The sequence below is a fragment of the Mustela nivalis genome (assembly GCF_964662115.1).
Source record: "Mustela nivalis genome assembly, chromosome: 16".
Taxonomy (NCBI): domain Eukaryota; kingdom Metazoa; phylum Chordata; class Mammalia; order Carnivora; family Mustelidae; genus Mustela; species Mustela nivalis.
Window position 1 is genome coordinate 60,327,339 of NC_139035.1, and position 22,968 is coordinate 60,350,306.

Below are 22,968 nucleotides of genomic sequence, written 5' to 3' on the forward strand. Positions count from 1 at the left end.
TTTAGGATGCAGAAATGGGACTTGGAAGTACTCCTGATTCCTTTTAGGGCAGAAAAGGTCCATCTCAGGTTACCTCATTGCAAAGAAGAATAATAAGCATTTGTTCAGCGATAATAATGTGTGAGGTGCCTAAAGGAGCCCCAAATGAGGCTAAATAATTCCTTCCTTCCTTCACAAAATAAAAAACAGCTTGCCTGATTTCTCTTCCAATTTATTTTTGTGGTTTTCCATTCCTTTGGAAATCCAGGAGGATGCTTATTTTATGAGGCTTTGTAGACCAGCCCTTCCATATTCAAAGAGGGTACTCTTGTATGCAATAAGCCGGGTCTTTAAGATGAATGCAATATGCAGGAAAATGTGATGAATGATATGGCATTAACAACTTTTAGTTTGTAAAGTGGCTGCATGTTGAAGGCATCTGGAAAAATTGTAAATCACAGCACATCCAGAGCATAGGTGACAGATGTCAAGGTAGAGGAGTGGCCAACTGAGAAGGATGGAACTAGACCTCCTGGGTTTCACATAGGTATTTCTAGAGAGAGGGAAAGATGTAAGGAAGTTTCAGCTTAGAGGAGCTAGAGAAATCAAATCTGTTGGTACACAAAAAAGAGAACCAATGTGGCTAAGAAAAGAAAAGACTACATACCTGAGTAGCAGAGTAGGTTAGACCACCTCCAAGGTTCTTCCCAACTCAAACTTTGATTCCATGACTCCCTGAATAAGGATTTAATGAGCTTTTTTCATAGACACTATGTCATAGGCAAACAGAGTCCTTGGATATATATATATATATATATACACATATACATATATGTATATATATATGTGTGTGTGTGTGTATACACATACACACATACATAGAAATTATATACAACTTAATTATATATAATTAATATATATTAATATATTTAGTTTATTTATAAAATCTATATATATTATCTATTATAACTATTAAAGTTCAGGAAAGTTATATATATATAATTATATTTAATATAATGTTATATGAATATACATAATATTTATATATAATATACAAATATACATATAAGGTATATAAATATATAATTATAGAAATGTAATTATTTAATATATATAATTTTCCTGAGCTTTAATACTTACATTTGTGCAGTACTTTACAGTTTGTTGGGACTTAATCTCACAGAATCTATTTGTTATCTGTTACCAAAATGACACCGTGTAACAAAGACCCATGCCATCTCATTGCCATACAACAATAAGTGTTAGTCATGTGTCCAGAGGTTTCTTAGGTGACTGTGAATCTTGGCTAGCCTTGTTCACTTAGTTGGAGATGGGCTGCTATCAGTTGATCTAGGAAGGCCTTAAGCTGAGGTGACTTGGGTGACTCAGCCCTGATCCATGTCTCCTATCTTTCAACAAGCCAACCCAGACATGTCCTCAGGTGGCAGAAGAGGCACAAGAGAGAAAGCAGAAACATGCTAGTCCTCATACACTCATAGACTCACCAGAGGAAGTCACAGGGATGAACTCCGTGTCAAGGTATGCAGAAATGTGCTTCATTCCTTTTGTTAGAGCAGTTACAAAGCTACTTGATAAAGACTATAGATATGGGTGATTATAGCAATCTACTACAGAAATATTGCCTCACTTAATCCTTCCTGTGTAATGCATTACCCTTGAAGACTGGTATTATTCTTGCTTTTCAGATTAAAACATGGACACCAAAGAGGTCAATAATTTTTCTGAGGTCATGTGGACCAGAGGAACTGGGATTTTTATCCTCCTGTTATAAAATCAAGGCACTTCCTCTTGTTCTGCTCATGCTTAATTAAGAACATGAATCCCAGGAGTTTTGTCAGAGACTTCCTAGAGGTAGATTGGTAAAGTATGTAGCCCTCACTGTTGTGTGAGTTGGGAGAATACACAAACTTCTACTTATCTATTCTTACCCTTCTAAAATAATGTATTTTAATATTTATATTTATTTATAAGATATAAATAATATATCGATTCAAGGAATTTACTAGTCATCTAAAAAACAGTTTTTTGTGATTACGTGGTTGCTTTTTGTATTTGTCAGAGTGGGCTAAATGCTGTAACTAAGTATCCTTACATCTTAGTGGTGTAGTGAAAAGTTTATTTTTTTGCTCGTAATGGCCAGAACTCAGACCACATCTAATAATAAACAAGAGTAGAAAATATAATTGAATTGTATGGAGAAAAGAGAATACTGATATACACTTAGCAAGACTCAAATGAATGGACCAAGTTTTGCAGGAAGACTAGGAAATAAGTATTAGTAATAGAAGGTATAGCAAATAAAGATAGAAAAGAGGAACCCAGAGCTTGAGACTTCATCCAAGGAAATGTGTAGGCCCTTGGCTCTAAGATATTATGTACAAATGTACTCTCTACTCTGTAGGCAGGATGACCATTATGAATTAGGAATTTAAGAATTTATATCTGATTATGTCATTTCTCTGCTTAAAAGCCTTCAGTGTCTACCCTAAGAATAAATGATTAACGTGTGTTACACAGTCTTCCAAAATGTATCCCATCTGTCCAGCCTGATCTACTGCACCTTCCCATTTACCCTTCTGTTACTTAACTATAATGGTCTTTTTTATTTGCCTTAAATGTAAGAATCTCTCATCTGTAGGCCATTAATCATGCTATTTTTTCCATTTGCTCAGAATCTTCTTTTCTGAAACTCACTTCTCCATCTTTCTTTTTCTGGCTAAGATTTACAGATTTGTCAGTTCTCAGCTTAAAAAATTATACACCCTCCTAACAACCAGAGATAGGTCCAAAATTAAGAAACCATAGCAGAGATCCAAGAAACTCAGAGAACACCCAACAGAGAACACCTCACAGGATAAATACCAAAACACACACGTTTATATATATCATTCAAACTGTTAAAAGCCAAGAGATATTCTTGGAGACAGCTAAGAAAAAAGACACAGTGCATTTAGATAACAACTACAGCAGACTTCTTGTCGGCAACTATATAAGCCAGAAGGCAATGGAATAGCATTCTTAAATTGCTGAAAGAAAAAAAAGGTCAACCCAGAATTCCATACCCAAGAAAAATAACTTTTGAAAATGAGAGAGAAATAGAAATCTTATCAGACAAACAAAAACTGAAAGAATTTACTTCCAGCAGACCTAGGAGTGCAAAAATGTCAAGGGAAGTTCTTCGGGCAAATGAAAATGATATCAGAAAGACTCTTGGATCTACACGAAGAAATAAAGAGCACTAAAAATGGAATAAATGATAAGTTTAAATACATTATTTCTTACGGGGTGCCTGGGTGGCTCAGAGGGTTAAGCATCTGCCTTCAGCTCAGGTCATGGTCTCTCTCTCTGCCTGCTTCTCTGCCTACTTGTGATCTCTCTCTCCCTCTGTGTCAAATAAATAAATAAAATCTTAAAAATAAATAAATATATGAACCACATCTTCTCTATCCATTCATCTGTGGGTGGACATGTAGGTTCTCTCCATAGTTTGGCTATTGTGGATGTTGCTGCTATAAACATTCGGGTCACTACGTTTGTATCTTTAGGGTAAATACTCAGTAGTGGGATTGCTGGGCCGTAGGGCAGCTCTATTTTCAACTTTCTGAGGAAGCTCCATGCTGTTTTCCAGAGTGGCCGCACCAGCTTGCGTTCCCACCCGCAGTGTAGGAGGCTCCCCTTTCTCCACAACCTGTAAGTCCCTGACTGGTTAATTGTAGCCATTCTGACTGGTGTACCATGGGATCTCACTGTGGTTTTGATGTGTATTTCCCTGTGGCTTGCTTTTTATTAACAATGTATTTTGAAGAATAGGATTTTTAATACTATGCAGCCATCAAAAGAAATGAAATCTTGCCATTTGTGATGACGTGGATGGAACTAGAGGGTATTATGCTAAGTGAAGTAAGTCAGTCAGAGAAAGACAATTCTCATATGAGCTCTCTGATATGAATAGGTTGAGATCCAGGCAGTGGGGCCGTGGAGGGAAGGGAGGGAAAATATGAAACAAGATGGGATTGGGAGGGAGACAAACCTTAAGAGACTCTTAATCTCACAAAACAAACTGAGGGTTGCCGGGGGGAGGGGAGTAGGAAGAGGGTGGTTGGGTTATGGACATTGGGGAGGGTGTGTGCTATGGTGAGTGCTCTGAAGTGTGTCAACTTGGAGATTCACAGACTTGCACCCCTGGGGCAAATAATACATTATATGTTAATTTTAAAAAAGAGAAAGATTAGGGGCGCCTGGGTGGCTCAGTGGGTTAAGCCGCTGCTTTCGGCTCAGGTCATGATCTCAGGGTCCTGGGATCGAGTCCCGCATCGGGCTCTCTGCTCGGCAGGGAGCCTGTTTCCCTCTCTTTCTCTCTCCGCCTGCCTCTCCATCTACTTGTGATTTCTCTCTGTCAAATAAATAAATAAAATCTTTAAAAAAAAAAAAAAGAGAAAGATTAATAAATAAACAAATAAGTAAGTAAGTAAGTAAATACATTATTTCTTGAAATATTTTTCTGCTGTGTTTTCTCCTTCTGGGATTCCAAATACATGCATATTAGCATGTTCAATATTGTCCCACCATTCCTGGGTGCCCTATTTTTTTTTTTTCAACACTTTTTTCCTTTGGGTTTCAGTTTGGATAATTTCTATTGATCTAGCTTTAGATTTACTTATTCTTTCCCTGGCTATTTCAAGTCTACTGATGTGCCCATTCAAAGCATTCTTTATTTCTCTGAGTAAGGTTTTCATTTCCAGCATTTCCATTTGATTCTTTTTTACAGCTTCCCCTCTCTTGATGGAAGTTACCCATCTAATCATGTGTGTTTCCCACCTTTTCCACTAGAGTCTTTTAATATAGTAATTATATTTATTTAAAATTCCCTGTTTGAGGGAATCTGTGTGGCTCAGTCAGTTGAGCATCTGCCTTCGGCTCAGGTCATAATCTTAGGGATCAAGTCCCACATCAGGCTCTCTGTTGAGTGGGAAGTCTGCTTCTCTCTCTCTCTCTCCTTCTGTGCTCTCTCTCTTTCTCAAATAAATAAATAATATCTTTAAAAAAATAAAATTGCGTTTGATGGTTCTTACATCTGTGTCATCTCCGAGTCTGGTTCTGATGATTGCTTTGCCTCTTGACAGTGTTTTTCTTATTTCCTTATATACCGTGTACTTTTTTTGATGAAACCCAGAGGTCTTGTATAGGGTATCAGAGACCGAGTTAAATAGTCGTTACACCTGGAAGTGGGCATGTCTTTCTGATTCTTAGCATTTAGTGTGGGAGACTGAGTGTGCCTTCTTAGCAGTTGAACCAGTCTGGGTCTTGTTGCTATGGTTACTTTCAGTAGGATAGTTTTTAAATTCCTCTGGGGTTTAGGGTGGTGGCTGGTTTGCTAGAAGGTATTTTTCCCTCAGTGTCTGCTGTACCCTCAGGTGTAGATCTTCCCTTTGCACTATGCTTCTGTGGGGGTGTCTCCCATGCTTTTGCACCCTTTGAGCAGTAGAATACTCTCACTTATTACTAGATGTTTGTTGGCCTCGTGGTGGGGAAGCATTCTCTGATGTTCTAATTAAGTGTCAGTTGTAGACAGGTCTTAGTGTCTCTGGATCTTGGAAGTGGTGCTTTTGTAGTGGTTGTCCTTTACCTTTAGCTATAGGGCTGAGTCTAGAATATATTCCTGCTCCTTCCCAAGGCTATAGAGTTTGCCCCTCCACCCCTAGATCCTTTGCCCCAGCTTCAATAGCTTTTTCACCAGCACCCTAAGATTGACAGGGTTGTTGCCATTCTACCAACATTTCAAGGCTAGATTTGATAAGGGATAAGAATCCAGGTGGAATTTCATGCATTTCCCAGAGCTACTCCTTTTCCCCAGGCCTACATCACAGAGGATGCTACCTGAAGACTCATGTCCTGTTTCCCATCTTTTTTGTGTATACTTAAATGAGGTCTGTGGAGGAAAACCCACAAGAGGGTAGGAATTTGCTTTTGTCTATGTCCCCAGGGGTTCTATAGTCTCTTGCTGACCTAAGCTCAGCCTTTAGAAATTTGTTGACATTTTTAGCTGAATCATTTTGATCTGGGCCCAGTGGCATTGGCCCCAGATAATAAAGTGATTATATTTATCTCTCTCTGGAGGTGCCTATAGTTTCCTTGGATTTGGGGTTAGCTGGTTATCCTGCAGTCCTAGCTCTCCAATGGGTTCAAGAAAAGTTGTGATTTTGCAGATTGTCCAACAGTTTTTTTTGGCCGTAAGGGTAGGAGTCATGTTCTTTCCAGTTCTCTACATCCTAAGTGGGAAGATAACACATAATTCTTAAAACATTTGCTATCAATTTTTTCATTTTATAAGAGTGTAGGACAGTATTTACTGTAGTATCAATTCAGACCATCTGTATCAGAATGGTAAGTTTATTTAAAATGCTGATTCTGAAGCCAACTCCAGGCTTATAAACCTTAGTCTAAGGGACATTCATTTTACCAAGGTCCGCAGGTAATCCTCATGCATTTTGAAATTTGACAATTGTTGAATTCAAAGTTAGCCATGAACATTTATTGGCACTTATAATGTACCAGGCTTAATACAAAGATTATCTTATTTAAATCTCATGACAAACCTATGATATAAGTACTGTTATCATCCTCTTTGTAGACTATGCAGCTGGGTCTTGAAGAAGTTAATTGGTGTGTCCAAGGTAACACAGCTGGGATGTGGCAGAGGCCAGATTTGAACCCAGATGGTCTGATTCCAAAGCCCAACTTCTTTTTAAAAATTGAGATATAGTTCAGATCTCTATCATTTTAAGTGTACAATCAGTGGTTTTTATTATAATCACAAGATTATATAATCGTCACCACTCATTCTGCATTTTATTTTTGTCACCCCCAAAAAGAAATTTGGTATCTGCTGGTAGTCACTCCCCATTCCCCACCCCCTCCAGCTCCTGGCAACCATGAATTTACTTTCTATCTCTATGGATTTGTCTTTTCGGGACATTTCATGTCAATGCAGTCATGCAATATGTGGTCTTTTGTGTCTGGCTTTTTTCATTTAGTACAGCCAGAGATCATAACCGCTGAGTCAGAAAATTAGAAACGGGATTGTATCTGCTTAGACAAAAAGGACTTATACCTGTCAGCTTGCTAGTGCAGGAGGAGTCAAGATACCCAGGAAACAAAAAGATAAGAATGCCATTCAGTTTAATGAAGACTAATAAAGACTACGTGTGTGCCCCGGAGAGCAGTTTCACGTGTGAGAGCAGGGGATATCTAGGTTGTGGTCTGGGAGTTCAGGGTCGGGTGTCCACTGCCGGTTCCAGCCACTGGTGGCCGAGTTACCCCTTGGGCCCCCGGGAGCAGCAGGAGAAGCCCACGGACGCCAAGGAGGCAATGGGCATTTGAGTTTTGTCAACGTGGATGCATCTGCAGAAGCCCCAAGTCCACGACCCTGGCAAGCCCCACAATAATGCGCAGCTCTGTGCTGGGATGAAGTACTCCCGACCCTGAATGTAAAGTCAAGTTCTTGGAGCCTCAAGAAATAGTGATGGAGCTGCAGAAATGCCTTCGTCAGGAGGTTTGGTCAGAAGTTCCCGTGCTTTGCAAAAGTTCGTGGGTTTGGTTTGTTAGTAGAAGTTGAAATGAAGAATTGGCATTAACGTAGAAAACAATTTGAGTACCCCCCAGAGAGTGAAATCTACGGTGAGCTATTCCATATTGGTGCCTGTCAGAATGACCCCCGAGAGTATGATAAAACTCTATGCCTGGGTTTCTCTTCCAGAAAGTTCTGGTTCTGGGGTCTGCATGTCCTTGTGATGCCAACAGGCATCCTCAGGTGATGGTGATGGAACTGGGCGGGGACACATTGGCAAGCACAGCTGGAGGGTAATCGGTCCCACTTTTAATGTGCATGTAAATCATCTGAAGATCTTGTTCAAATTCAGAGTTTAATTCATTCAGCAGGTCAGGGATAGGGGCAGAGAGTCTGCCTTTCTCATCACCTCCCAGGTGCTGATTTGCTCTTCTGTGGACCCCCTTTTGGGTGGCAAGCCTGTAGGGGATACTCCGCTAAGGATAGAAAGCCCTGGTTCTCACCTAAATGCTTACCGTGAGGGGCAGTGAGCCGTCACACAGCTGACCTTACACCAAGGTGAAGTGGGCTGTCTTAGTAACAACCCAAATCTGTTACAAATGGAGACACCCCTCTCCCCCTGGGCATCATTGCATGTTCATAATGACACATCCAGAAAAAGAATGGTGTTTGTACAAACAGTTTAGGAAGACAGGAAAGGGTCCCACACCTTTGACACCTATTTCCACCCCAAATGGTTAATATCTTCAGAAGAAATATGGTAGCCGAAGAGGTAAGCCCTAATTTCCCAGAAAATCCACTGATGTGGAAAACTTCATTTCCTGATAATGCAGGGTAAATCTGTGTTTTGTGGGGGGCCCCATATGTTGCTGGTGCTCATGAATTGTTCAGTTTTATTATCCTCATTAACAGGGATAACGCTTGCTTTTTAACAATCATGATCACCATCTGGAGCCTGGAAAAGCAGAGTGTGAGGCTCAGGTAGAAAGAGGAGAGTGTCCTGATTGCAGTCCTAGCTCCCCTATTTCCACTGCTCCCTCCCTCTTTGCATCCAAAGGCTTGGCCGCCAGGCACGCGGGCACCACACGGGCACCACACGGGCAGATGTGATGTCAGTCCTTGTTCAAGAGGAAACAGAAACAAAGCAAAACAGAACGAAACTCAGAGAGTGCAGGGAACGTTTGGGTTTGACTTCACTGTTTAATTTACTTCTAATCTTAACAAGTATTATAAGGTGGCTTTTTCCATGTGTTACGCTCACAGCCCTGGTGACCTCTACCTAGGCTGTGACACTGTGACAAGCTGGCTGTTACGACAGCCACTGGTCTCCCTGTTCTTGGGCTGAATTGGATTTGAGCACCTGAGCATCTCGGTGCTTCACTTAGGATTGTCTCGTTAGGAGGAGGTGGCTAGAGCGCCAAGGGCTGGTAGCCATAGCAACCATGCACACCTGCCCTTGTGGTTTCTTGAGGATGCCTCTCCAGACCTTTCCTCGACTTATCTTTTCAAGCTTTCCCAAACTGTTAGCAACATTCTGAAAGCGGCTCAGACCTAACATGCAGGGGTTGGGGGCGGGGGCTGAGGAGCAGTTAGAGGAGTACTGACCTGTGTTTTCCTGGTCACCTAAACAGTTAGTGCCCCACAGGGAATGGGAGGAACTGGAAGAACTGGGCACGTGATGAGAACAACATGAGCCAAAGCTCGCCAAGGAAATAAAACACCTGCTTTTGATCAGTAAAAGCAGAAGATAAAATGCTCACGATAGAGAAGGCACTCCACCCGCTGTAAGAAATTACGCCTAAAAGTTTCCTGGAGGGTAGCAGGTTGGTACGTGAGTCAAAGGTGGTTTTCTGGAGAAGCTGAGGTTCCGGCAGGTTTGGGGGGGGCGGTGCAGAAAGGGACAAAACTCATGGTGGTGAAAAAGGGAGGGGTTGTTAGTAGTTTTCCCATTGGGTCTGTGGGCAGTTTTAGGGGCAGAGATGGGGGTGGGGACCCGTGAGGCTGAGCAAAGGGAACAAGGTATTGGGGGACAAATGCTTGTGGTTTCCGGGCCTGACCCATTATCCTAAACAGCCAGCTCCAGAGTGGGCAGACAGTAAAACAGAAACCAGGCTTCCCAAGTTCTGTCCTCCCTGAACTTTCCAGCCTTTCTTCTTACCGCGAAGACTCTGCCACCCGCTCTCCTCCCGCGTATGTGGCTTTGAAAGCATCAGTGCCATCCCGTCAATTGGTACCAGATTGAACAGATCTTGAGACCAGATGTTGACACAGCACCGAAGCTTAGAACATCAGTGGGGGTCAGCCAAGTCAGTTCTTCGTGGTTTCTTGACCGTTTCTCTGCTGACATCTGGACGTTCGCTACGGGTAGTGAATGTTTACACCAAAGAAGTGGCAGGATGTGCATTCTAGCTGACCTTCGCTTCACCTCCCCCTGTCATCTCCTAGAAATGAGGGTTTATCATTGGAGATGGAGCCAACGGGTATGTCTTAAATATGAGGACTATTTCATCACAGGGGAGCGGGTAAATATTGATGTTTCTCCTCAGAGTTATTCTAGGATGGAAGAGGTAGAAATATGCAGTCCGAGTTGCACTGTTTATTTTCAGGGGATACATACACCGTATTAGACCTACTTTTTGTTGCATTCAGCACTGCTTGTGTGAGCTTACGATCCCGTTCTCTGTAGACAGAAAATGACTTGGATGCCTTTTCATGGATCCTATATAACTTTCCTATAACTTACTGGGTGATCTTCAACTTGGGTTCAATTGGGTGAACTTATTGGGTCATCTGGTTTCCTCACTCTCAAATGAGAGGAGTGGGGAGAGTTGGACTAAATGATAATTAACATCCCTTCCCTGGATATTCTGTCCCTAACCTGTGACTTGCCTGGGTGCTAGGCAAGGCTCATTCTAATCACAGAGATGCCTGTGAGCCCTTCCCATCATAGAGGTTAGCTCTGTCCTAATAAAATCTTTTTAAAGATTTTATTTATTTATTTGACACAAGTAGGCAGAGAGGCAGGCAAAGAGAGAGGAAGGGAAGCAGGCTCCCTGCTGAGCAGAGAGCCCAAAGTGGGGCTCGATCCCAAGACTCTGGGATCATGACCTGAGCTGAAGGCAGAGGCTTTAACCCACTGAGCCACCCAGGTGCCCCAGAAAAGTGACAGATTCCTAATAGGGACCACAGCCACATGACCAGTTGCATACCTGGAACGTGCAAGGCCATAAAGTGTGAAGAACTCAGTAGGAGAGGCAGTAATGAAGTTCTCTGAGAGCAAGGATTATTTATATCAGGTAAGATCAAGGGCAACTATGTCTAAAATAACTGTCTTAAAGCAGTGGTTCTCACAGTGTGGTTCCTGGACCAGTAACATCAGCATCCCTTGAGAGCTTATCAGAAATGCAAACTCTCAGCCCTCACTCAGACCTGAAGAATCAGAAATTGGACCCAGCCATCTCTGTTCTAACAAGCCCTCCATGTGATTCTGATGTATGTTAAAGTTTGAGAACCGCTGGTCTAAACCCACAAAGATGATTCTGTTACAGAAAAAGAGGTCTGGGGGAAGACTGCCCTTGGCTGACCGAATGTCACCAGGGACCTAAACTGACCATTCATCTGCCTGTTTTTACCAGTCCTCGTTCTGAATGACTTTGGCTTGTCCTGAAGGAGATATTCCGTTCTCAAAGCAAACAGACCCAGTGGCTATCATAGGCACCCAATGTAATTCAGTTCATCTATTGAAAAGAAGTCCCGAGAATGAATTCTAAAAGTATTTTGAGGCATGACACTATGTGGGGCTATGATCTTCCTAAGATGAGGTGCTGTTCACATGGATATATATAGTGTGAAGTGTATTTGATTAAAAATTAACCTCATTAATTCATGGTCATATATCTTAACAATACAGTAACATGAGGCCATATTGTCATCCTTCTGTATCCCCTCATAACATAGCGCTGATCACTGAGTAAGCTTTCGATAAGTAATGATTGAAACTGATGACCTAATAGAGACCAAGGCAAGGCAAGATAAAATCAAGAATCAGACTTGGATCTGGATAACTCAATCAGTGTGGATAGCAATGTAAAATGTTTCCGAATCTCAAACATTTGCTTCTCCGTGGTGGGCTTTTTTTTCTTTTTCAATATTCGTTTGGGTTGTATTGATTTGAGCAATGGACTGAGGGCTGAGACCCAGATTGAAAGTTTTGCCTTCAGAATTAGGTAAGTCACTTTCTCATTTGGCGTCTCCTTTCCCTTCTCTATTGGCAAAGGGTTTTTAAAAACACAAGGGGTGGACAAGAGCTAGTCCCTGAGTCTGTCTTCTCCGGAGGGGATCTGTATGTAGGGTATCCCCATAGAGAGAAGGGGCATGTTTTCAGTAGTACCATTAGTGCACACCAGGTACCTACTCTTGACTCCATACCCTTTCAGATGTGACTACTTTTCATCGGTCTGTGTGGGTCTGTGGGTGGGAGAATCACGGGGTGAGTTTGAGGACCGACTAACACACTTTTCCTCTCTAGCCTAATGGAGAAGCCTGGGTGGTTTAGAGAATTGAAATAATTTCCTTTCATTTTGACATAGAGCTGTGGTTTCCAAGAGAAAATATCAATGTTTTTGACCAATTCCTAATTCAGCAAGACTGAATTTGCTTAGCCCTGGTGCCATGGGCCAGATTAGAGAACTGCCTGTTTATGCAAGGAGAAAACAAAGTCACTTCTAGATCAACCTGCCTGGCTGCTGCTGATCAGATCAAATCAACAGCATTTAATAGGCTCCTTGCAGGGCCAGTGCAGGGTATCCCAGAAGACACAGGGCTGGCTTGGCTGACACTGCAGGTGTCTACCCAGCATCCATTCCCCCTTATTCCTGACCAAAGAACTTTTGCAATATACCCAGTTCAAAGCTCCAATTCTTTTCTTTTCTTTCTTTTTTTTTCTTCTTCTTTTTTTTTTTAAGCTTCCCTTTCTCCTTCCTGTAGCCTTGTGACCATGTTCTTCTGGTCCTTGAAATCTAAATTTAATCTTCCTGTGGATCTCCAGGAAGACTCTTAAACATTGATTCAACCAGGAAGTATGCCATGTTGTTTCTTTCTCTTCTCCTTCCTGCTGCCTGGGATTGACATGTGATATCTGGAAGTTCAGCAGCCATATTGGGCCATAAAAGTGGAAGCCACGCACTGAAGTTGGTGGAGCAGAGAAGGAGCAGGAATTTAGTTCCTGATTGATTTCCTGTCAATCATAGATCACCTCCCCAAAGACCTCTTTTATGTGGCAGAGTAACCTTTTGTGTTTAAGCCTCCCGTTATTTTGGGTTTTCCATTATATGTGGTTGCATCTAATCCTGGCCAATCCCGGTGGTCCTTGTTCTCAAGGAGCTTCATGCCTGTGGGGCTGTGTAGCCCGGCACGTCGAGGGCATATATGTGGTCCCTACCGTAGAGTGTGTCGCTCTTCCATCAGGGTCTCCAAGGACTGCAAGGGGACTGAGTTCGAGGGCTCAGCAGGTGTCTGGATGGTTAGGGTACCAGCCTTCCCTAGCACGCACGAGAGGGTCTCAGGATGTTAATGGTGACCTGGTTTAGTTCCTACTTCACCACATGCCCTTCTCCATTTTGGGCCCAAGTTCATTATCTGGCACATGTGAAATGGAGAATTCAAACAATTACCCGAAGTTTCTGGGACCTGGAAGGAAAGCTTGGACCACCGAGTCAACAAGTCGGCTTGAGACATGAAGTGTAGACAAAACTACATGGGTGATGATCTCTCTGAAGACTCAGCCCAGGTGGGAAAGAAGCCTCTTACCCTTTAGCCACCTACCGATCCTTCCGCTCTCGCCCGCTCTGAAGCATCTGAAGGAACCACTAATCTACTCCCCCACCCCCAAATATTTTATTTATTTTAGCAGCAGAGGGGCTGTGAGGAGCAGACAGAGAGGGACAAGCAGACTCTGTGCTGAACGTGGAGTGCTACATGAGGCTCAATTTCAGGACCCTGAGATCATTACCTAAACCAAAATCAAGAGTCAGATGCTCAACTGACTGAGCCAACCAGGCGCCCCTCCACTGATCTACTTTCTGTCTCTATAGATCTGTTCTGGACATTTCATATGAATCGAATTTTGTGGTCTTTGGTGCTGACCTCTGTCTCTCAGCATTACCGTTTTCAAGGCTTCTCCATGCTGTGGCGAGGGTCACAGCGTCATTCCTTTTTATAGCCAAACAACATTCCATTGCACGTGTTCTTTATCAATTCATTCATTAGTTCTTGCACATTGGGATTGTTCCCACCTTTTAGCTGCTGTGAACAGTGCTGCTATGAATGCTTGTGTTCAGGTTTTTGAACAACCTGTGTTCCGTGCTTTGGGGCATGTGAGGAGGAGCAGAATTGTTGGGTCATGTGGTACTTTCCTGTTTTACTTCTTGAGGAATCACCAAACTGATTTCCTGCCCTGGCTGAGTCATTTGATGTTCAGACTGGCGATATGGGATGGTTCTAATTTCTCTGCATCTTTACTAACATTTGTTATTTTCCGTTTTTGCTTATAGCCATCACTGTGGGTGTAAAGTTACATGGTAGTTTTTTGGGTTGTAATATTCTCACACCCTGGGTGGAGACTTTTGTCCTATTTTTTTACCTTGTGCTGATTGAAACTTAGCAAAACATTGACTTTTAGAATGAGAGCTATAAAGGGGGGTTGGCAGAGAAAAAATGAATAAAAAGGAATTATCTAATAAATACAACACGAGGAAGAGCAAAATGTTACATGAAAATCATGGGTCCATGGGGCGCCTGGGTAGCTCAGTTGGTTGAACCTCTGACTCTTGGTTCAGTTCAGGTCATGATCTCATGGGTTGTGGGATGGAGCCGCTGCAGTGGTGTCTGTGCTCAGCACAGAAACTTCTCTCCCTCTGTCCTTCCACCCACTCAGGTGCACCCACGCTTGTGCTCTCTCTTTCTCTCTAAAATAAATCTTTTAAAAAAATCATGGGTCCAATGTATACTTATTATACATATTATATATATAATAAATATATACATGTGTATACATATTATTCATATTATTTGTATCTACTATGTGTCAGGCTCTGGGCTAGGCACTAGGGTCTTAAAACTAGTTAAAGAGGAATAGAGCCTTTAAAATATTTATTGGGTGGAGGGGGTGCTTACAGGAAGGGCCCTTTACACAGTCTAGGTACCAGGAGGGCTTCCTGGAGGTGGAGGGATGAAAGTAAATTCTCATCAGAAAATAAGGGGTGCCAGAAGTATTCGAGGGGAGAAACCCATCTGGAATGTTTGGGAAGTGCCCTCTGGATGGCCCTATTTTTTTTTTTTTTTTTTTTTTTTTTTGCCTTTAGGCCACAATCTTGATTAGAGTCTGATTTCTTTCATTTCCCAATCTGCAATGGGTGGGTATAATTCTTTCTTGAGGAAAATAAATCATAACTAAGACTTTTGTAAATATTGCTAGCTTTTGATTATTTGTACTAATTAAAGGGGAACATATAATTCAGGATGGCAACAATGTAAACAGGGCTTATATTGACTTTGGAAGATGGTTTTCTGTTGATTCCCAGATGTTGCTGTGTCAGATGTTCTCAGAACACACAGATCCGACTATAACATGACACTCTAGGAAATGGAGTCTGTAGTCCTTCAGGACGATACGTTGGCCTACGTAGAAAGAGATGCTCTCACCAATGCCTGTGGCTTGTACCTTTCCTGTGGTGAGTTAATTGTTTGGATCTTAGACTTTCTCTCCTGATTTTTGCTAAAGAAGAATAATTCTAAAATCTTTTGCTCTATTTTAGAGTGACAAAAATCCTCAGAGATCGCCCATGTTGCCCTTTCTTGGTACCCTAAAACCTTTCTGACAAATACAGGGGAGGAAAAGAAATTCTTTCGATATGATAAAATTCTTTTGATGAGACACTGTGGCTTTTTAAGTAAGTGCGAATAACTTATTCATTCATGTCCCATGTAGCACAATATACATTGTCATAGACCATACACAAACATACAATGGGCCACATTTTAGATGACTTCTGAGGGGTCACCAACAGAGAACAGACTCTAATCCTAAATAAATAATATTTCCCACTGGTCAAAGTAAGAAACAGATTCACGTATGTGCAATAAATCCTGAAGCTCATTTGGGCTATGTGTAGAAAATTAATAATAAGACTTTATTAAATTTCTTAAAAAGTTTTGGAAAATAAAAAATCCTTGAGTATCTGGTTTGAATGAATGATAAAAAGTAATTTGTTGGGGATCCTGGGTGGCTCAGTGGGTTAAAGCCTCTGCCTTCAGCTCAGGTCATGATCCCAGGGTCCTGGGATTGAGCCCCACATCAGGCTCTCTGCTCCGTGGGGAGCCTGCTTTCTCCTCTCTCTCTGCCTGATTGTGATCTCTGTCTGTCAAATAAATAAATAAAATCTTTTAAAAAAAGTAATTTGTGATTAGCATATCAGTTATATATTTGTTATCTATTGCTACATAGCAAATTATGGTAAAACTTACTGGCTTAACATAACAAACATTTATTACCTTCTATAGTTTCTGGAAATGGATTAGTTGAGTGGTTCTGGCTCAGGGACTATCACTAGACTGCAGTCAAGCTGTCAGCTGAGTCTACAGTCATCTGAAGTCCAGCCTGGGGCTGGAAGACCTGCTTTCAAGATGGCACACCCACATGGCTAGAAAACTGGTAGCTCAGTCCCTTTTCTAGTGAAACTTGCTATAAGATTGAGTGTCCTCACAGCATGACAGCCAGTGTCATAGTCATGTTCCAGAACAAGACCTGGGGCGGGCAAAGCAGAAACAGCAATGTCTTTCATGACCTAGCATAGGTTACACGTCATCCCTTGTGCCATATTTCATTGATCACACCAAGAAACCCTGATACACTGTAGGGAAGATTGCACAAGGATGTGATACCAAGAGATGGGGATCACTCAGTGCCATCTCGGAGGCCGACCACTACAGGTTATCAGTACATAAATTGGAAATGAGTCATTCAAAAAGAGAATTGGATTAAATACTTTTCTGCTCTGGCGATCACCATCTGACTACTACTGTTATTAAAAAAAACAACAACAAACTCCAAATGAGTGAGCCAAATTATGAATTTGAGTTCTTTTAGGATGAGAGATTTATGAACAGCATCAGGATGGGTCATTAGCTCAATGGAGGACCATGTATAATTAGCGGGATTCTGCTCTTCACCATCGTGAGCGTAGAGCCCTTGGGTATTGGTACCCTACCCAGATTCTCTGAAATACATTAGCAGGCCCATCCACAGTGATTCCATGCCAGCTCCTGTGTCCTCTCCATGTGGCTACCCAGCTTGCTTGGATCTAGTGGTGGTTTCCAGCCATCTCTGTACAGTACTTCCCCGTACTAAGCACGTGGCACACTCTCAGGGGCAACCCTCAGATTACGTGCATGTCCCAGACCACTAGGTGTTACCCCATTTTTTCCTTCTTAATTGAGGGAACACATCAGAATACCAGTGAATGGGAGAGGGGTTATCCTAGGGATAAACTTCACCCTGTTCTAATGTATATAAGAGAAGCATGTGTATACATAAGCAAGGCATTTGCAAATGTTGGTGCATTAGCTATTGGTAGTAACACGTCTCTTGCAGACTTTAGTGTTTTCACCCTGAGACTGAGGGCCTCAGTAAGGACACTGGCTTGGTGAGTTCAAATCTGAAACATGGGCTGGCCTGTTAGTACTTCCATGTTTCCTGGTAAGCTTGCAAGCATCTAACGCTGATTGTAAGGTGAGCTCAGTGAGAGGTTCTGTGTGACAGCGTCCTGTCCATTTAAACAGCCTTGGCTGCTTCCAGCAAATGGACTGAGAGGTATGGAAAGCAGAGCTGTAGACCTTGGCTTGTCACCACTGGAGTGTTTTCAGACTGTCTCCTGTCTTCCCACATCAACTCATTGTTTTTGTTTTTGCCTCTGTGTTCCTTATTCTCCCACCCTGTTTTCTTTGTGCATTGGCTGTGGTACCCACCAGGTCCCTGGGCTCCAAAGACTGGTGCAGATGTGTTCATTGAATCCACTCTCTGGATCTGAGCAACTTTGGCTGAGCTGTGCCAAGAGCTCCTCCCTTCTCACTAGCCCTTGGCCTGAGTCTGTCCCTGTTCCCTATAGCCCCAGGGGCTTCGGGTGGGGAGCACACACCTGTTCTTCCACAGAAATGCATCATTACCTCTGGAGGAAAATAAGTCAGTGACCATTAGTTAGGATCATTATTGTAATTATAATCCATCAGATGAATTTTCACTTATTATAATTCAATTCAAATTCAGATATGTGTTCCTTAAGGCTTTTTAAAATTCCTGTCTTAGTTCATGAGCGTATTTGTAGGGTGAGTTTTCTTTTCTTCCATGTAACACATGAGAAAACCAAGGTCAAGAGAAGGTAAGCCACATAGCCACTAAGCTACGGGAACAGGATTAGAGTCTCAGACTTGTGACATTTGGTCTAAGTGATTTTCATAATGCTATAAACGGTACTGAAAAATGTCAGAATAAAGTGTCAATGACTTAGATTACTTAGTGGATTATTTGATGGGAGTACTTAATGATGAATCTTTTAAGAAAACTGGACTAAAAAGTTTTCTTAAAAGATCATTCCTTTAAGAATTTTAAATTAATTAAAAATCAATTAATTTGTATAAATTTTAATTTTAATTTTTAAAATTAAAATAAAATTAAAATTTAAAATATTTAAAATTTTAATTAAAGATTTAAAATTAATTTAAAATTTTAATGTTTTTAAATTAAAATGATTTTAAAACAATTTTTAAAGAAAATTTCACCATTACAATATAGTAATTATCTTCAAGTATTAAAAAATTAAATTAGACTTAGTTAAGTTGAATAGAAGGGCAGTAGCAAGGAGCACCTGACTGGCTCAGTAGGTAGAGCATGAGACTCTTGATCTGAGGGTCATGAGTTCAGACCCCATGTTGGATGTGGAGCCTACTTAAATACACACACACACACACACACACACACACACACACAATTAAAAATTAGAAAGGCAGTGGCAAAAGTATCAGAATTATGGGGCATTTGGAAAGAAGTGCAGCTTTCCAAGAGAAGAGGGTACAGGTTGTCTGGTCATTTTCTGCAGGCCGCCTGTCCCATCAGTGGTCCGGAAATGCGCCATTGAGAAGGCTGTGATTTTGCTCTGGAAGTCCCCAAAGTTTGACGTAGCACAGTTGCAGTCGGACACATTGTCATGGCCACCCAAAACGCTGGCTGGTTGATTGATCTCATGAGATTATATAGTACAGCTAATGCTTCCATTGAGCTTTTTTTTTTTTTTTTCCTTTTCTGTCTTGGAGTACTATGTGGAGATGAAGAAAGGATTCTAGCGAGAGTTTTCTCTAGAGACCAAAACATAACCAGTAAATTCTCAATGTGTGGTCCAGCATCATCACTGTTATTGGGGAATGTGCTGGAAGTCTAAGTCTTCAGGCCTCACCCAGAGCTACTGAATCAGTCACACTCTGGGTGTGTGACCTAGAAATCTGTATTTTCATAACCCCTCCAGTTGCTTGTTCATGCTCAGTTCTGAGAGCTGCTGGGAGATGGAAGTTAAGAACATGAACTCTGCGCTCTGACTTCCTTTGCTAGAATCCTGGCACAATCAGTTATTCACTGTGTGACTCTGGAAAAATTGCTTGACTTCTCTGTGCTTTAGGTTTTCCATCTGTAAATATCTGGAGAGAATTATGGTACCCCTTTCAGAAAGTAGTTATAAGGATTAAATTTGTGAATATACTTAGAGTAGGACCTGGCACATAATAGAATGTTAGCCAGGATTCTCAGAAGACATTTTGTCATGGAATAATGGAAGAATTTTTTCTCTTTGGCTCCTTTTACCATGAGAACCCATGAAGCTCTCACGTGGCTTTCTCTGAGAAGGGGCTAGAAGCTGGAGCTGTGGGGATAGCCCAGAACATAGGATACAGTCAAAGCCCTGTCTACACATATCACTAGCAATAACCCTGAATGATGAAAAAATCCATTTCCTTCTCAGCATTGGTAAGGTCAGTTTTTGACGTGTAGGACAGAGAATTGATTCCTTGATTTTTCTGGGGAAGGGGGATAAATCCTAAATATCTGAGGGAACAGAAAGGTATTACAAAAAATCTGAAAGCAAAATCACCTAAAATTAACTTTATTTTTATTTTTTAAGGATTTTTATTTATTTGAGGAGGAGAGCGAGAAGGCGCACAAGTGGGGGGAGGGGCAGAGAGAGAGGGAGAAGCAGACTCCTCCACTGAGCAGGGAGCCTGATGCAGGGGCTCGATCCCAGGACCCTGAGGTCATGACCTGGGCTGAAGGAAAGACACTTCACCGACTGAGCCACCCAGTCTCCCCTAAAATTAATTTTGGATATTTTAAAAGAAATTCTAGCTTTTCCAGATTTTCTAAAATTGTGCATTGGGTGGCAGGGGGTGGGGAGGCTGGAGGGTGAGGAATCCAGAAGGAACCAAATGGCTATTTGATGTTATAACCTCTCTGCAAAGACTGTGGAGCCCTGTTGCAACATTTAAATGGGTTATTTTCAAAAGTTGCTACAGACCTGCTCAATAGCGTGGCCTCCAGACCCATTTTGCAGTTGTATAGGTGGCATTGTGATTCCCCTTCTCCCGAGGTTTGAAGCTTTGCCAACATGAAGTACAGCTTGACTGAATTAAGTTCTTGTCAATAAGATGAAAAACACCAGATCAGTTGGGGTTTTTCTTTTGGCAGACCCCACAGCCGAGCTGGCTCATCTGTATGGCGGACTCACTTAATCATGCAAAAGTAGTTGCTGACATGACTAGAAAAAGTGAGTTGTTTGGGAAAAATGGTTGGAATTGGAAAGAGCTGGGATTAAATGCGGGAGCTCAGAGGTTCCACGCTCTGCCAAAGCAGCCGAAGGGCTCAGGCAGCCTCTTTGTCTCTTCCCAGGGGGGTCACTCAACAGGAGGAGAAGACGCAGACCAAGCTGGGTCAAGGTCTTTGGATGAAGGAGCGCAGGTACCCCACAATGTGCGAGCGAGTGTCCTGGAGAGTCCCGCACCTCTCTCTCTTTCTCCTGTCACAGACCCGAGAGCCTGTTGAAGCCAAAGGCAATGAATTCTAGAGTTCAGTCTCAGGTCCGGGAGCCGAGGGCAGGCAGAGCCCGGTGTTCTGGTACTGTAGTCTACAGGGACCGAGCACTTTTCTTATCTAAGAACATCTTTCTCCCAGCCCATCCCTCCCCCCTCACCATTCTCCTCCTCGAACTTCCCTGTGAATGATGCTGTTGCTTTGACAACAGCTGGGAAGGGGGTTGGGGATGGCGACGTAGAAGTCTGGAAGGTACCATGTCGCTCTGTAGCAGAACCGCTGATGAGACCCGGGAAGGAACCAGAATGAGACGTTAGCCCGAGGATTGCAGACAGCAATGGAAGATGGTTTACCCTGGGCCGGGGAGACTCCTCTTACTCCTTCTTCTGGCCCCCCAGGAAGCCTCTAGGACTCTGAAAATAATGGATTTATCTCATGGGACAGAGCTGGTGTGTTGCCAAGGGAAAGGCATACTGATAGCAGGTCGAAGCCTCGAGTTGTGGCGGAATTTATGATGGGGGTTTATCAGCCTGGGAGAGAGGCGGTGTGGGCAGGCCTGGGCAGTGTCTCTTCCCGCAGGAATGTTCTGCTTGATCCTTTGGCTACATGAAAAATGAAGTGTGGTGGGCTAGTGGGGAGAGCTCGTGAAGCTTGGATGATCACACAGACTTAGAGGCAGAGGCTGGTTTCAGAGCCTAAAGAATGCCCAGGCAACACCAGTTAAAGGGTGTGGACATAAATAATGGACAACTCCCCTAAAAAAGGTCAAACATCTGACTTCAAATAACATGTTTTTTCTTCCTGAGCCGAGTCACCTGGAGTTGAATGTGGGTCAGAGTTGCATCCACATCTTTCCTTAGCTCAGCTCTTAACTTCCAGATTTTTCTCCCCAGGGTGTATTAAAAACAGCTGCTTCACGAGCCAGCGATGGTTTTGTCTTTTCTCTGTCATCCTGAAGGGAGAAATATCTTCCGAAGCTTCAAGGTCAGTGGGGAGCTCTTCGGGTTTGGCAATGGAATGAGACCTTGGAAAGCTTGTCTCTTCATGCACATTTTGCTGATGTTAATAAGACTCTAGCATTCTCTGCCTGGGGTCAGGGGTCAGGGGTTAAGGGTCAGGCAGCCATAAATCTGGCCCAGGGAATTTTGTTCGGTAGAACTACTTTCTCTGTTCCTCTTCTGCTAGGGAAGGAAAGGGTTTTTGGAAAAGAAAAAAAAAATCTGTTTGCTTCTGAGTTGGGTTTTGTTTTGGTGGCTCTTTAAGGCTAATCTTCTGGCCTGCAAAAGCAGCTGAGAATAAATGTGTCGACCACAGTGGCCGCTCCTTTAGGTTTCAGACTCAGCAGCAGGAGTCCCCAGCTTCCCAGGGACAGGCCTATCCTTAACCCCAAGCTTTGAGGTTGGCTTCATTCCTGGCTGAGGGACGTTAAGGAGACCAAGTTCAGCATCGGGCTGAGTTGGAACCCAGTTTCCCTTGCTGCTGTCTGATCACGTTCTGGCCCACGTCTTCAGTCCCAGGATAGACCCTGGTCCCGATGAGCTGTTCTAACCGTCCTCCTGTTTGTCTGCTGTAGCACTGGTCCTTCTGCCATCACCTGTCCCTCCCTTGGTTTCCAGACCAACACTGTCTCCTAGTTTTCTCCCCACCTCTCTCGAATTTTCACGACCTCCTTGGCAGGCTCTCCTCTGCTCACCCCTGAAATGTTGACATTTCTGAGGTCTCTATCATTTGTCATCTTCTCTTCTCTGGGTAATCTTATTTACACCTGGGACTTTATCACTAAGTCTAGGATACTGACTCCCAGCCATCAAGACCAAGCTCCAGACATGTTTCCGGAACTTTCTAGCCACATCTACATGCAATGCCCCATAGTAGCCGAAACTTAACCTGTCCCAGTCTGAACTCATTATCTTCCCCATGAAGCAGAACTTGTTCTGGTCTTGTTTTTGGCGAATGCGTGACCACCCTCCCGGTCCCTCGAGTAAACAATCTCGGAGTCATCCTTGACTTTGCTCCCACATCCCCCATGTTCAAGCAATCCTGAGTTCGGAACGTTTTCACTTCAGACATTTGTCTCAAGTCCGGCCTCTGACTTCAATCTTCCACGCTCGCTGCCATTCCTTTGGCCCAAACCCTCGTCCTCCTTCCCCTGTGAAATAATATTGCAGTTCCTGAACAAGCATCAGCTCAGAAAAATAGTAGTTGAAAGAGTGAATAAAGTCCCTAACCCGGACAGACTGTTGCAAGGGTTATAGGAGCTGCTCTACGGAGAGCATCC

The 22,968-nt window shown here is 42.8% G+C and overlaps 1 protein-coding gene across 5 annotated transcripts in view; it reads left to right on the forward strand.

Moving 5' to 3' along the window:
• RXRG (retinoid X receptor gamma) overlaps window positions 1–22,968 on the forward strand; it is a 205,893-nt gene that overhangs the window by 102,407 nt on the left and 80,518 nt on the right. The window contains exons 3-4 of one of the 5 annotated variants that reach the window (XM_082702290.1): window positions 3,629–3,690; window positions 15,148–15,297. The exons of 3 other annotated variants lie outside the window; for them this stretch is intronic. The gene's annotated coding sequence lies outside the window, so the exon portion shown is untranslated. The remainder of the gene's footprint in view (window positions 1–3,628; window positions 3,691–15,147; window positions 15,298–22,968) is intronic. One more of the 5 variants, XM_082702291.1, reaches the window with a different exon arrangement.